The sequence below is a fragment of the Bubalus bubalis genome, chromosome 20, assembly GCF_019923935.1.
Source record: "Bubalus bubalis isolate 160015118507 breed Murrah chromosome 20, NDDB_SH_1, whole genome shotgun sequence".
Classification (NCBI taxonomy): Eukaryota; Metazoa; Chordata; class Mammalia; order Artiodactyla; family Bovidae; genus Bubalus; species Bubalus bubalis.
In genome coordinates, this window is record NC_059176.1 from 44,426,791 (window position 1) to 44,440,341 (window position 13,551).

The following is a 13,551-nucleotide window of genomic DNA, read 5'->3' on the forward strand; positions in this document are numbered from 1 at the left end:
CCTCAACTGATTTCCCTAATATCAATAACATGTCAAATTCTTCCAGGGCTAGAAAGATAAGAATCAGGGCTATATTTAATGTGAGAAGGGATGCTGAGTATAAAACTCCTGCTTTTGCTAAAAATCAGGGTTTAGCAAAAGATGTTTGACAAGAGGGGAAGGGAGAAATGTAGCCTCAAGTCCTTCAAAAATTCTCCTTTCCTAGAAAGCACTTGGAGCTGCTCTCTTTAGAGCTTCAAGTCTCCTGGGAGACAACTTAATGACTGCTCCATCGGTGTGCCCCTCTGCCGCCCCACCCTGTGTAATACCTTACCAAACATGCTGCTTCCTTTCTCCAACCCACCTGGCTTCATTTCACTGTAAAATCCAGGGCACAGACTCTGGTGGCTTCTGACAGGCGTCTTCCTTCCACACCTGTTGATACCCAAATGCCAAATGGATCAGCATGTCGGGTGATGGAGTAGGTCTAAGTGCTGCTGTCTCAGGAAGCTGGGGTATTTCGAAGAGCAGACGTCTGACATTGAAACCCCAGTCTTTTACTAGTGGGCTGTGTGACTCTGGGTAACTTATACTACCTCTCTGAGCCTCTGTGTAAAATTCTGATTATTATTCACTCTCTCTTCTGGGTCATCCAATTCCTGGATGCTTGGAAGGGTCAGGAGAGCAGTCATCAGCAAGCTGTGCAGACTGGCCTAGACCAGAGCCCTCAGAGAGGGCATGGGGGAAGCCAAGCCCAGCTGCTTTCTGCCTCCAGGCTTCTTCTGTTTATGAACCTGCTTAGTGATCTGGGAGGCACTATGGCAGCGAGCCCCCCTGTTTATTACCCACAATGAACCTGCTGGGCCCCAGGTTTCTAGATGAGTCTCACTGGGCTGGCGCTTGTTCATAAGAATACAACTTATTCTTTCCTTGGTTCTCTAGTTCCTCCCTAGTGCCCTTACTGAGAATCCCACAGGGCTGCCAACTCAGGTTTGTGGAATCCACACCCCAGTTTCCTATCTCCGTAATGGGGTGGGTTTCCTATGGAGGGTAGGGGTAGGGAGGAGATGGGGTTGGGGATTGTGTTCCAAACAATGTCATTCAGGGCCTTCCCTGTCTTTCACGAGTGGTGACTATTACCGTGTTCCATTTTGAACAGAATGCCAGGTGTTTACATCTTTTTAGCTCTTGAAGAAGCCAAGTAAAGTTCAGAGTGGGTCTGGGACTTCCCCTGGTGGCCCAGTGGCTGAAACTCCATACTTCTGCCCCAGGGTTCCATCCCTGATCGGGGAACTAAGATCCCGCTTGCAGGGGCCAGACAACCAGAGATGCTGTCGGGCTGTGGCAGTGCCGGCTGGTTGGGCAGCCGGGAGCACTGCCTTGAAAACACCAATGTAAAGTGAATTCTGAACATGAAAGAGTTTGATGACACAGAGCACTGAATTTCTTTGTTTGGAGTACAAGTTATCACCCTTTCTGGAGCATGTTTCAATTCATTTCAGTTCAGTTGTCCCCGACTTTTTGCGACCCCTGGACTGCAGCATGCCAAGCTTCCCTGTCCATCACCAACTCCCGAAGCTTGCTTGTAAACCAAGCACGTTTACAAGTTCTGTATGCAAACGATCTGATGGTGAAGAGCAGACAGTGATGGGATGTGAAAACCAGTCCTCCACACACTGCTCCAAATAAACAGCTGCCTTCTCTTCCCCCCAAAATGCTCTGCCCATAATTAAACCTACATCTCCTGCTCCAGCAACACAAATGGTATCTATGCTTCTTATGGACCTTTCTACTTGGAATACTTCCTTCTTGCAGATTTTACCTTGATTATGAAGCAGAAGTCACCAGGTGTCTATGTGCTGCCTTCCTATCAATCTGCATTACTGCGGTTTGGAGTCATGTTTGTAGGGCATGGACTCTATCAATGTGGTGTATTTAAGTTTACATCCCTGATAACTACCCAGATGGTGACTGTCCACATTTGGTGTTAGATATTCCCATCTTTCACCCACTAGTTGATCCCATCTCATGTGAACTGGGGGCTTCCCAGGTGACTCAGTGGTAAAGAACCTGCCTATCAATGCAGGAGACGTGGGTTCGATCCCTGGGTTGGGAAGATCCCCTGGAGAAGGAAATGGCTACTCATTCCAGTATTCTTGGCTGAAGAATCCCATGGACAGAGGAGCCTAGAGGGCTACAGTCCATGGGGTTGCAAAGAGCTGGACATGAATGAGTGACTGAGCACACAATGAGAACACAAAAAGGTGAACTGGATGTGAAGACAGTATTTGCAAAGTGGCTGCTGCTGCTGCTAAGTCGCTTCAGTGGTGTCCAACTCTGTGTGACACCATAGATGGCAGCCCACCAGGCTCCTCCGTCCCTGTGATTCTCCAGGCAAGAACACTGGAATGGGTTGCCATTTCCTTCTCCATTGCAAAGTGGAGGCAGAATAATAATAGTATTTGGCAAGTATTGATGTGTGCAAGGTGAGTTTTCTACAAGATTGATCCAACAAGTCACCTAAACCCAGAGACTGCAATACTGGGTGTAAAATCTATTTAGCTTTTGAAAAGTAAAGTGGTTGGCAGTGTTAAGGCATGCATTGCTCATTTGTTTGGCCAACCTAAAATAGAAGACCCCTACATAATTAGCTTTTCTCTGTGGAATCCTTCTGTACATGCTGAAGCTAGAGAGAAGATGCTGACTCAGACAAAGCCTGAAGAACAGCATAATAAAAGTGTCCATCTTGGCCTGTAATGGGTAAATTAGCCTAGCTAAGGACAGCCTTTCAGTAAAGAAGAAAAAACAGTAACAGCTTAAGAGCTGGTGACTCCGGTGCACCATGAACTTTCCTGCTGGACTCAGGCTAGTAGAGTTGACTGATGGACTGTTGGCAGAGCAAACTGTCATGAAGAGTGGCTGATGTCAGTGTGGTCCGTGTGTGCTTAGGTTCTAACAGCAAGTTCTGGAAATCCTTTTTTTATGCACTGCATTACCTCTGGTAAAAGAATCTTTCCAGTGGTTATCTAGTTTAGTACTTTTGATTACTGGGGACTTGAAACTTATGTATTTTTTCTGAATATAATGCTAAAGGTAAGTTGCATTCATTTAAACTAGTGAAGTAGGTAGAGCTCAGTGCTATCTATGAATTTTAAGGCTTCCCTGTGGCTCATATGGTAAAGAATCTGCCTGCAATGGGGGAGACCCAGATTCTATCCCTGGGTCTGGAAATTCCCCTAGAGAAGTGAATGGCAACCCTTTTCAGTCATCTACATCGAACCTGGACTGGCGATTCATTTCTTATATGATATTATACATGTTTCAATGCCATTCTCCCAAATCATCCTCCCCCCCCACAACAGAGTCCAAAAGACTGTGTCTCTTTTGCTGTCTCACATACAGGGTTATCGCTACCATCTTTCTAAATTCCATATATGTGTTAGTATACTGTATTGGTGTTTTTCTTTCTGGCTTACTTCACTCCATATAATTGGCTCCAGTTTCATCCACCTCATTAGAACTGATTCAAATGTATTCTTTTTAATGGCTGAGTAACACTCCATTGTGTATATGTACCACAGCTTTCTTATCCATTCATCTGCTGATGGACATCTAGGTTGCTTCCATGTCCTAGCTATTGGAAACAGTGCTGCAATGAACACAGGGGGAAAACGTGCCTCTTTCAATTCTGGTTTCCTTGGTGTGTATGCCCAGCTGGGTCATATGGCAGTTCTATTTCCAGTTTTTTAAGGAATCTCTGGAGCTTCCCTGGTGGCTCAGACGGTAAAGCATCTGCCCAAAATGAGGGAAACCCAGGTTCGATCCCTGGGTTGGAAAGATCCCCTGGAGAAGGAAATGGCAACCCACTCCAGTACTCTTGCCTATAAAATTCCATGGATGGAGGAGCCTGGTGGGCTATAGTCCATGGGGTCACAAAGCATTGGACACGACTGAACGACTTCACTTCACTTCACTTCACTTCACTTCACTTAAGGAATCTCCACACTGTTCTCCATAGTGGCTGTACTAGTTTGCATTCCCACCAACAGTGTAAGAGGGTTCCCTTTTCTCCATACCTTCTCCAGCATTTATAGTTTGTAGACTTTTTGATAGCAGCCATTCTGACCAATGTGAGATGGTACCTCATTGTGGTTTTTATTTGCATTTCTCTGATAATGAGAGATATTGAGCATCTTTTAATGTGTTTGTTAGTTATCTGTATGTCTTCCTTGGAGAAATGTCTGTTTAGTTCTTTGGCCCATTTTTTGAATGGGTCATTTATTTTTCTGGTATTGAGCTGCATGAGCTGCTTGTACATTTTGGAAATTAATTCTTTGTCAGTTGCTTCATTTGCTGTTATTTTCTCCCATTCTGAAGGCTGTCTTTTCACCTTGCTTATAGTTTCCTTCATTGTGCAAAAGCTTTTAAGTTTAATTAGGTCCCATTTGTTTATTTTTGCTTTTATTTCCATTATGCAGGGAGCTGGGTCATAGAGGATCTTGCTGTGATTTATGTTAGAGAGTGTTTTGCCTGTGTTTTCCTCTAGGAGTTTTATAGTTTCTAGTCTTATATTTAGATCTTTAATCCATTTTGAGTTTATTTTTGTGCATGGTGTTAGAAAGTGTTCTAGGTTCATTCTTTTACAAATGGTTGACCAGTTTTCCCAGCACCACTTGTTAAAGAGATTATATTTTATCCATTGTATATTTTTGCCTCCTTTCTCAAAGATAAGCTATCCATAAGGTGCATGGATTTATCTCTGGGCTTTCTATTTTGTTCCACTGATCTACATTTCTGTCTTTGTGCCAGTACCATACTGTCTTGATGACTGTAACTTTGTAATATAGTCTGAAGTCAGGCAGGTTGATTCCTCCAGTTCCAGTTTTCTTTCTCAAGTTTGCTTTGGCTATGTGAGGTTTTTCTGTATTCCATACAAACTGTGAAATTATTTGTTCTAGTTCTGTGAAAAATACCAGGTAGCTTGATAGGGATTACATTGAATGCAGATTGCTTTAAGTAGTATACTCATTTTCACTATATTGATTCTTCTGATCCATGAATATGGTATATTTCTCCATCTATTTGTGTCATTTTTGATTTCTTTCATCAGCGTTTTATAGTTTTCTATGTATAGGTCTTTTGTTTCTTTAGGTAAATTTATTCCTAAGTATTTTATTCTTTTTGTTGCAATGGTGAATGGGATTGTTTCCTTAATTTCTGTTTTCTCATTGTTAGTGTATAGGAATGCAAGGGATTTCTGTGTATTAATTTTATATCCTGCAACTTTACTATATTCATTGATTAGCTCTAGTTATTTTCTGGTGGAGTCTTTAGGGTTTTCTATGTAGAGAATCATGTCATCTGCAAACAGTGAGAGTTTTACTTCTTTTTGAATCTGGATTCCTTTTATTTCTTTCTCTTCTTTGATTGCTGTGGCCAAAACTTCCAAAACTATGTTGAATAGTAGTGGTGAGAGTGGGAACCCTTGTCTTGTTCCTGACTTTAGGGGAGATGCTTTCAGTTTTTCACCATTGAGGATAATGTTTGCTGTGGGTTTATCATATATGGCTTTTATTATGTTGAGGTATGTTCCTTCTATGCCTACTTCCTGGAGAGTTTTTTATCATAAATGGGTGTTGAATTTTGTCAAAGGCTTTCTCTGAATCTATTGAGATAATCATATGGTTTTTATCTTTCAATTTGTTAATGTGGTGTATCACATTGATTGATTTGCAAATATTGAAGAATCCTTGCATCCCTGGGATTAAGCCCACTTGGTCATGATGTATGATCTTTTTAATATGTTGTTGGATTCTGTTTGCTAGAATTTTGTTGAGGATTTTGCATCTATGTTCATCAGTGATATTGGCCTGTAGTTTTCTTTCTTTCTTTTTTTTTTTTGGTGTGGCTTCTTTGTCTGGTTTTGGTATTAGGGTGATGGCGGTCTCATAGAATTAGTTTGGGAGTTTACCGTCCTCTGCAATTTTCTGGAGGAGTTTGAGGAGGATAGGTGTTAGCTCTTCTTTAAATTTTTGATGGAATTCACCTATGAAGCCATCTGGTCTTGGGCTTTTGTTTGTTGGAAGATTTTTTATTACAGTTTCAATTTCCATGCTTGTGATGGGTCTGTTAAGATTTTTTATTTCTTACTGGTTCAGTTTTGGAAGGTTATACTTTTCTAAGAATTCGTCCATTTCTTCCAAATTGTCCATTTTATCGGCATATGGTTGCTGATAGTAGTCTCTTATGATTCTTTGTATTTCTGTGTTGTCTGTTGTGATATCTCTATTTTCATTTCTAATTTTGTTGATTTTATCCTTCTCCCTTTTTTTCTTGATGAGTCTGGCTAATGTTTCTCTATTTTATTTATCTTCTCAAAGAACCAGCTTTTAGTTTTGTTGATTTTTGCTATAGTCTCCTTTGTTTCTTTTTCACTTATTTCTGCTCTAACTTTTATGATTGCTTTCCTTCTAATAACCCTGGAGTTCTTAATTTCTTCTATTTCTAGTTGATTTAGGTGTAAATTTAAGTTATTTATTTGATTTTTCTCTTGTTTCTTGAGGTAAATTTGTATTGCTATGAACCTTCCCTTTAGCACTGCTTTTACTGAATCCCATAGGTTTTGGGTTGTCATGTTTTCATTTTCATTTGTTTCTATGCATATTTTGATTTCCTTTTTTTATTTCTTCTGTGATTTGTTGGTTATTCAGAAGCATGTTGTTTAGCCTCCATATGTTTGTATTTTTAATGGTTTTTTTCCTGTAGTTGACATCTAATCTACATTGTGATCAGAATAGATGCTTGAAATGATTTCAATTTTTTTTTTTAATTTACCAAGGATAGATTTATGGCCTAAGATGTGGTCTATCCTGGAGAATGTTCTGTTCCATGTGCACTTGACAAAAAGGTGAAATTCATTGCTTTGGGGTGAAATGTCCTATAGATATCAATTAGGTCTAACTGTTCCATTGTATCATTTAAAGTTTGTGTTTCCTTGCTAATTTTCTGTTTTGTTGATCTATCCATAGGTGTGAGTGGGGTATTAAAGTTTCCCACTATTATTGTGTTACTGTTAATTTTCTCTTTCATATTTGTTAGCATTTGCCTTACATATTGAGGTGCTTCTATGTTGGGTTTATATATATTTATAATTGTTATATCTTCTTCTTGGATTGATCCTTTGAACATTATGTAGTGTCCTTCTTTGTCTCTTTTCATGCTCTTTATTTCAAAGTCTGTTTTATCTGATATGAGTATTGCTACTCCTGCTTTCTTTTGGTCTCCATTTGCATGAAATATCTTTTTCCAGGCCATCACTTTCAATCTGTATGTATCCCTTGGTTTGAGGTGGGTCTCTTGTAGACAACATATATAGGGGTCTTATTTTTGTATCCATTCAGCCAGTCTTTGTCTTTTGGTTGGGGCATTCAACCCATTTACATTTAAGGCAGTTATTGATAAGTATGATCCTGTTGCCATTTACTTTGCTGTTTTGGGTTTGAGTTTATAAACCTTTTCTGTGTTTCCTGTCTAGAGAAGATCCTTTAGCATTTGTTGAAAAGCTGGTTTGGTGGAGCTGAACTCTCTCAGCTTTTGCTTGTCTGTAAAGCTTTTGATTTCTCCTTCATATTTGAATGAGATCCTTGCTGGATATAGTAATCTGGGTTGTAGGTTTTTCTCTTTCATCACTTTAAGTATGTCCTGCCATTCCCTTCTGGCCTAAAGAGTTTCTGTTGAAAGATCAGCTGTTATGCTTATGGGGATCCCCTTGTGTGTTATTTGTTGCTTTTCCCTTGCTGCTTTTAATATTTACATTTATTTAATATTTACAAATATTTGTGTTTGATCTTAGTTTGATTAATATGTGTCTTGGGGTGTTTTGCCTTGGGTTTATCCTGTTTGGTATTCTCTGGGTTTCTTAGAATTGGGTGGCTGTTTCCTTCCTCATTTTAGGGAAGTTTTCAACTATTATCTCCTCAAGTATTTTCTCAGGGTCTTTCTTTTTGTCTTCTTCTTCTGGAACTCCTATGATTCAAATATTGGGGCATTTAACATTGTCCCAGATTTCTCTGAGGTTGTCCTCATTTCCTTTAATTCTTTTTTCTTTTTTCCTCTCTGCTTCATTTATTTCCACCATTCTATCTTCTACCTCACTTATCCTACATTCTGCCTCAGTTATTCTAATGTTGGTTCCCTCCACAGTGCTTTTGATCTCAGTTATCACATTATTCATTATTGAGCGACTCTTCTTTATTTCTTCTGGGTCCTTGTTAAACATTTCTTGCATCTTCTCAGTCCTTGTCTCTGGCCTATTTATCTGTAACTCCATTTTGTTTTCAAGATTTCAGATCATCTGTACTATCATTATTCTGAATTCTTTTTCAAGTAGACTCCCTATCTCCTCTTCTTCTGTTTGGTTTGGTGGGCATTTATCATGTTCCTTTATCTGCTGAATATTTCTCTGCCTTTTCATTTTGTTTAGATTGCTGTGCTTGGGGTGTCCTTTCTGTAGGCTGGAAGTTCATGGTTCCTCTTTATTGTGGAGCCTGCTCCCTGTGGGTGGGGTTGGACTAGTGACTTGTCAAGGTTTCCTAGTTAGGGGAGCCTGTGTCTGTGTTCTGGTGGATGGAGTTGGATCTCTTCTGTCTGGAGTGCAATGAAGTGTCCAGTAGTGAGTTTTGGGGTGTCTATGGGTTTGGCATGGCTTTGGGAAGCCTGTCTTTTAATGCTTAGGGCTGTGTTCCTGCTTTGCTGTAGAATTAGTGTGGTATGTCTTGCTCTGGAACTTGTTGGTTCTTGGGTGGAGCTTGGTTTCAGTGTAGGTATGGAGGCTTTTGTGTGAGCTCTTGTCTATTAATAGTCCCTGGAATAAGAAGTTCTCTGATATTCTCTAGGTTTGGAATTAAGCCTCCTGCCTCTGGCTTTCAGTCTTATTCTTACAGTAGCCTCAAAGACTTCTCCATCCATACAGCACAGATGATAAAACATCTAGGTTAATGGTGAAAATTATCCACAGTGAGGGACACCCAGAGAGGTTCACAGAGTTATATGGAGAAGAGAAGAGGCAGAAGGGAGATAGAGGTGACCAGGAGGAGAAGAGGGGGAGTCAAAAGGGGAAAGAGCAATATAGCCAGTAATCAATTCCCTAAGTGCTCTCCACAGTTTGGAACACCCAGAGACAGTCACAGAGTTACATAGAGAAGAGAAGAGGGGGGAGGGAGAGAGGGATGACCAGGAGGAGAAGAGGGGGAGTTAAAAGGGGAGAGACCAATTTAGCCAGTAATCAGTTCCCTAAGTGTACTCCACAGCCTGGAACACCCAGAGAGATTCACAGAGTTAAGTAGAGAAGAGAAGGGGGAGGGAGGAGCTAGAGTTGACCTGGGGGAGAAAAGGGAGAGTCAAAAGGGGAGAGAGAAATTAAGCCAGTAATCTTTGCTTTTTGGTATTTGTTATCAATTTTGTACTTTTAAGAACCTAATCTTCAGTATCCAAAATGGATATTAGAGTAGAGGTTAGACTCTCAAAAAAAAAAAAAAATTAAAAATACAAAAAAAAAAAAAATCACAAAAGTTATAAATATATATATATGAAATTTACTTTAAAATAAAGTCTTTTTTGCAAGATAATGTAGGTTATAAAAATGAAAATTAAAAGAGTAATAAAGAAGTTAAATTAAAAAATTAAAAAGTGATAATAGTAAAAATATATCTAGGAATTTCTCTGGAGCTGTTGCGGGCAGTGTGGGGTCAGTTCAGTTTCAGATAGTTCCTTGTTCCAGCTTGTACTTGTTCTCGAGGTCTATAGGCCCCTTCCATGCTTATTCAATGTTAACTACAGGGTTTTAATCTGTTGCACCAGTCACTTCCAGAGTGATTCTCCCTTCTTTGTTTATTTTGGCTTCCTGTTTGCAAGTCTCTTCATTGTCTAATTTCTGCCCTGACACAAAGGTCAGACTCACTTGTTCAGTTGTGTTGTGGGGAGGAAGGAACACCTCAAACAAATATCGCTGGTGTGTGTGGGGAGTACTCACATGTATGGATTGGGTTTGCCCCAGCTCAAGGCAGGATGTGCTTCCTGGGTCTACACTGCTCAGTCTCCAGGGTTCTCTGCAGGGGCACTGTCCAAAGAGGACCCTGCATTTCATGCACCTTCCAGGTCTAAGCCGCTCAGGTTCTTGGGTACCCTGCAAGGGCACAGACTCGGTTGGGCATGCGTTTTGTGCCCTTCCCAGGTCTGAGCAGCTCAGACAACCAGGTGTTTGGCAAGTGCACTGTCCCACGTGGGCCGTGTATCTTAATCACCTCCCCAGTCTGAGCCACTCGGTTTCCCGGGTGCACCGCAAGAGCACCATCTCAGGTGTGCCATGTGTCTCCTCTGGGGAGCTGATCTCTGAGTGCGACCCTCCTGGCGGATGTCAACCATCCTGGATCCCAGGAAGACGTGGTTAGCAACTGGGAGCCTGCTCACATTTTGGCGGAGGATGCCGGTCTCTGTGACTGAGATTGCAGCAGCCCCTTGCCTTCCGGCTCTGGCTGTCGCACACCTGCCTCTATTCCTCTTGCAGCAGGAGCAGCCTATTTGGTATTCGCTCAATCCTTTGTTGTGTGAGCAGGCTAGTCAGCACGTTAGAGCCTTTCGGGGGAAAGTTCTCTCTCTCTCTCTCTCTCTCTCTCTCTTTTTTTCCCCTCTCTGGCGATCCCACAGTTTAGATTGCTGTCTCATATTTGCTCCCTCGGATTGTCCTCAGGGCATTCAGTCCAGGTCCTTACCCTAAGCACTGATTATGCAGCCCACGCCTCCCTGTCCAGCCCCTGCTCGCTGGTGGCCAACACAAGCATCTGGGCTACTTCTCCGCTGGCAGTTGCAGTTAGGCGTGTATTCTGTTTTTGTTTTTGTTTTTGTTTTTCTTCTCCTCCTGATTATGTTGCCCTCTGAGATTCCAAAATTCCCCACAGACCCGCCTGTGAGAGGGTTTCCTACTGTTTGGAAACTTCTCCTCCTTCACGATTCCCTCCAAAGGATGGGTCTCTGTCCCTAACTCTTTAGTCTCTCTTTTTGTCTTTTAGATTTTGTCCTACCTCCTTTCGAAGAGAATGGGCTGCCTTTCTGGGTGCCTGGTGTCTTCTGCCAGCATTCAGGCGTTGTTTTGTAGAAGTCGAGATCTTTTGATGAATTTGTTGGGGAGAAATTGGTCTCCCTGTCCTATTCCTCTGCCATCTTAGGACCACCCCAACACATGAATTTTACATCAGTGGTTTCAGTTATATGTATGTAAAGATACACAGAAAGAGTGCTTTCCATAGTTTATTAGCACTTTTAAGTGGACGAATATTTAGGAATTGCCCGGGCAGTCCAGTGGTTAGGACTCCAAATTTCCAATCCATCGGTTACGGGTTTGATCCCTAGTCAGGGAACTAAGATCCCACAGGCTGCACAGCATGGCTCAAAAAGGAAAAAAAAAGAAAAACACAAATTATTAATTTAAAAAGTGGGAGAATATTTGAACCTCAGTCTTCACTGCTGTCATGGAAGTCCGTATTAGGTAAGGGAGAGAAAACCAGAACATTTGTTCATAGTCTTGCTCCTGTCCTTTGGCCCAGATGAACTAAGCTACCAGCCCCTGAACACCTCCATCAGGTCTGCGTGGGACTAGTGCATGATGTTGAATGTCCAGCCACAATTTGGTCCTCTCACCTGTGTGTTTGGGTTTTCTCTGGCATGTGATAACATTTAAGATTGTGTCCTTGACTCAAAGCAGAAGTTAAATTTTATGCTAGGGGGACACTACAGAGTTTTGATTTGCATTGTTGTTACACAGAAATGAATTTGTCTACTGTTTCCCTCATCGTGCCAACAAAGTGAACCAGGTATATGTATATGTATATCCCCTCCCTCCTGAGCCTCCCTCCCACCCTCCACCCTGTTGCCATCCCACCCTTCTAGGTCATCACAGAGCAACGAGCTGACATCCTATGGCTGCACATTTAAGTTTTCAAAGCAGTGTTGAAATATTGCATTGTTTTTATTTTTTAAAAACTCAGTTAAAAAAAAAAGAGTAAGGCATTTTAATGACCCTGATGCTGGGAAAGATTGAGATCAGGAGGAGAAGTGGGTGACAGAGAATGAGATGGTTGGATAGCATCACCAACTCAATGGACATGAGTTTGAGCAAACTCTGGGAGGTAGTGGAAGACAGGGAAGCCTGGCGTGCTGCAGTCCATGGGGTCACACAGAGTCAGACACGACTTAGCAACTGAACAAAGTGTTCTTTAAAAGAGGCTTCTAAGTGTGTTCCTAATTTTATATATGGGCTCAGGCTTTGTAACCAATTAAAAAGTTGCTATCAAATATGATAAAACTTTGAAGAACTTAAAAAAAGATCTAGTTTTAACTGCTGCTTCGTTTGAAGCAAATTCCATGTGTGACAATGATTTACTGAATGCATGCTCAACACCAGACACCTACCTAGATATGTGAGCGTATCAGCCATTCTCTGGCATGTCCACAGTAGGTCAATTAGATAGTAATAAACATTTGAAAAGTCATATGTATTGGTCACACATGGACACCCGTTCTCTCAGGCTTATGTGTTCTCTCTTTTCATTTCGCTCTTGATTTTCTTCTCTATCTTTTTTCACTGGCTCAAGGTGCTGACTGCAACCGCATACAGGGCCTTGACAGGAAAGCATATCATCCATTTGCTCTCAAGTGCCTTGATTGAATACAGGTAGCAGGAGCCAAGGGTACGTGCAACTAGCCTGGGCTTGAGTAATGTGGATCACTTGTTTGCTGGCTGCTGCTGCTACTGCTAAGTCGCTTCAGTCGTGTCCGACTCTGTGCGACCCCATAGACGGCAGCCCACCAGGCTCCCCTGTTCCTGGGATTCTCCAGGCAAGAACACTGGAGTGGGTTGCCATTTCCTTCTCCAATGCATGAAAGTGAAAAGTGAAAGTGAAGTCGCTGAGTTGAGTCCGACTCTTAGCGACCCCATGGACTGCAGCCCACCAGGCTCCTCCATCCATGGGATTTTCTAGGCAAAAGTACTGGAGTGGGGTGCCATTGCCTTCTCTGTGTTTGCTGGCAGTCAATGCCAGTTTTTCAAAACCTGCACCTTATCTCTTTCAGTTGTATTTTCTGTGTGCTCTTTAAAAATTCCTCTGTACTAAGGTAACTTATTTTCTGATTAAAAATGAATGATGGTAAGTAAGTGGACAGGGAGAGGTCGAGACAGATAGGATGATGCTAATGGGATTTATGAGTTCTTTCACTTTTTCTTGGTCAGCAAGCCCTTTAGCTGGTGTCAACTGCTTTATAAACACTTGCTTATTATTTATTCTTCTCAATATCTCCAGCTGAGAAATAGCCTTGTTTCCATTTTGAAGATGAAGAAATATGTGAAAAGTTGGCAAACATGACTGGCCAGGCAGGCTGATGCAGAATTTGATGAATCTCCATAGAGACTCGGGGGCTTGTGAGTCCTATCTGTGAACTCCAGATTGGTGTTGCAGGTAATGGGGTGTTAGGTAGGTATATATATATTTTAACTTTGGAGTGGCATATTTTGAGGATGAT

General features: G+C 41.6%; 1 pseudogene; it reads left to right on the forward strand.

Annotated features, from left to right (window-relative positions):
• The first annotated feature begins 455 nt into the window (after positions 1 to 455).
• On the forward strand, positions 456 to 2,799 carry LOC102408213 (annotated as a pseudogene).
• The last annotated feature ends 10,752 nt before the right edge of the window (positions 2,800 to 13,551 follow it).